The sequence below is a fragment of the Propithecus coquereli genome, unplaced genomic scaffold, assembly GCF_000956105.1.
Source record: "Propithecus coquereli isolate 6110/MARCELLA unplaced genomic scaffold, Pcoq_1.0 Scaffold1, whole genome shotgun sequence".
Classification (NCBI taxonomy): domain Eukaryota; kingdom Metazoa; phylum Chordata; class Mammalia; order Primates; family Indriidae; genus Propithecus; species Propithecus coquereli.
This window is the reverse complement of record NW_012133857.1, coordinates 3421302-3423687: the sequence shown is the minus strand read 5'-3', so window position 1 is coordinate 3423687 and position 2386 is coordinate 3421302. Positions and strand designations below refer to the sequence as shown.

General features: G+C 41.8%; 1 protein-coding gene across 7 annotated transcripts in view; it reads right to left on the bottom strand.

The window, feature by feature from the left end:
* Positions 1-2386, bottom strand: part of MOBP (myelin-associated oligodendrocyte basic protein) — a 43068-nt gene that overhangs the window by 30099 nt on the left and 10583 nt on the right. For 4 of the 7 annotated variants that reach the window (XM_012644317.1, XM_012644025.1, XM_012643889.1 and 1 more), the window contains one exon: positions 2292-2369. The exons of 2 other annotated variants lie outside the window; for them this stretch is intronic. The gene's annotated coding sequence lies outside the window, so the exon portion shown is untranslated. Of the gene's footprint in view, positions 1-2291; positions 2384-2386 lie in introns of those variants that run through there. One more of the 7 variants, XM_012644392.1, reaches the window with a different exon arrangement.

Here is a 2386-nt window from a genome sequence, read left to right as displayed (position 1 = left end):
GAAAAGTCTAGTGGGCAATGAGTTCATATAGACTAAGGACCTAAACCAGGATGAAAGGTCAGGGAAGGCTTCTTGGAGGAAAGGCGCTGAAGAGTGAGTCAATGTTATGGCAGCAGAGAGAGGAGTAGGCCTAGAATGTTTGAGACAGAGAGCTCTGAGTGTGTGGGGGGTGCCTTTGAGGACCGAGGACAAGGCAAGTACAGCTCCAACATTGTATGTAAGAAGGAAAGTGGATCAGGATGGGCTGGAGAGGAAATCAGAGACTGAGTTATGACCTGACGTGCTCAGTAGCTCACACAATACTAAAAGGGAGCGGAAGCCACTGAAGGATAGTAAGTAGGAATGTGTCGTAATCATATGTGCACTTTCATAAGCTCACTTCTATAACTTTGAGAAAATGGATGGAAGAAGCTCATGAAAGCAAGGAGATCTATTAGAAGGCTATTCCAGGAGGCCATGTGATTAATGATGGTGGTGACAAACTGTTCCAACAGAAGAGTCAACAAGACTTGGTGATTGATTGCACATAAGGAGTGGCAAACAGGAGGGGTCAAGGGTGAATCCAAGGTATATCATTTGAGCAACTAGGTGAGTGGAGGCAGTATCTACTAGAGAAAAACAAGGTTTAGGGGAAAAGACAAAAGCATGAGTTCAGTTTTAGATGCATTTAAGTCAAGGTATTTGAAGGCATCTAGGTGGAGATGTCACCTGGACAGTTCAGAGAAGTCTGGCTGGAGATGGAATTTAAAGTTTTTGGAGTATAGGTGGAAATTAAATCCATCAGGGTGAGTAGGGTTTCCTCAGTGGCAGAATTAGAAGAGACTATGAGCATTGGAGAAGTCCCATATTCACAGATTAAGGAAGTAACTGGCAAAGGATAAAGAAAAGAGAAGGAGGAGAGAGAAGTAGGAGAGAAACTAGGAGCAGGTGATGTCATGGGAATAAAAGGAAAGGAATGTTTCAAAAGTGGTCAACTTTGTAGAATGATTCTGAGAGGTGGTGTGATATGAGGACTATAAGAGTACATTTGATTACATGATATGGAAATAATTGGTGACTTTAGCAAGAGTTGTTCCCATGGAGTAGTTGAAACAGAAGGTAGATTTGAGGCTTTGTGCAGGAATAGCAGCTAAAGATTTAGAGAGAGAAACTATACAGGAAACTCAGCCCAAAAGTTTGACTATAGAAGGAGGAGAGTAGTGATAGGTAGAGAAGTATGTGGCTTGCAGAGGGTGGGGGGTGAGGAGTTAGACGATTGGTTGGTTTGTTGATCTGTGTGTGATAATAAGACAAACGAGAGCATGCATGAGTGCTGATGGGAACGGTCTAGTAGAGAGGGAGAAACCGAAATAAAATTGGAAAGAGAGGAAATAACATTACTGAAGAAAACCTGAGACAGACTGCAGAGCACATGCGAAATGGTTGGCCTTTGTTAGAAGAGGGAAGACAGTTGGCTGTGTGAAGTTCCCATCTAACAGCTTGCATTTTCCTGGTGAAACGGGAGGCAAAGTTACCAGCTGAGAATGAGAGAGTTGGAGATTTGAGAAGAATAGGACAGATTTAAGAGAGATTGCAGAAATTTGGAGACCAGGCTACCACGCAGTTTTAAGGGCCTAGTTGAGGTCACTGACCATTAATTTGTAGTGGGATGAATCTACTCCATTGTGTTTTTCTCCAGTTGTTCTCAGAAGCCTGGGTGTAGACATGGAGAAAGTAGGTTCGTCCAAGGTTGGGATGTGCCAGACAATTTGCAAGAGAATAATTACAGTGGTGAATCTTAGAATTTGTAAGTAATATGAAGGAAATGGAAGGTAGAAAAGGGTGATTGATGAATGGACGGGTGAATGGATTCATGAATGGATGGGGAGACGGAAGGGGAAGTCGACTACGAGCACCTAATGAAAGAACAGCTGTAGTGGGGTACTTAGGGCACGTTGAAAGAAAGGAAGATTGCAAATGAGATGCTAGATGTTTGCACTATTTGATTGACGGAGTAGTTTCCAGTATTGACAGGGGCCATAGCATGACAATAGATGGATAAGCAGAGTGGGTAATTCTCTGGAAATGTTTCACTGGCAGAGAAAAATTTTTTTTTCACATTTCTACTCCCCAAACCTAGAATACTGTGAGACACCTGGACATATTAAAAAAAAGTGTTTAACTCTCATTGAAAGGTTTGATTGCTCAGTCTTTTGCTGATTCTAGATTCTACTGTGACATTCTGAATACTAGTAATCATTACGCAATGATTTAGGTACAGACCCGAAAGGCTATAAGAGATTCATTTGTACCTGTATTTTCGTCCATACACATCTGATGATTAGATCTCCTTTATGAGCGTGTCTTGGTTTCATTTGCTTCTTTTTTTCCTAAAAGTGAAGCAGTA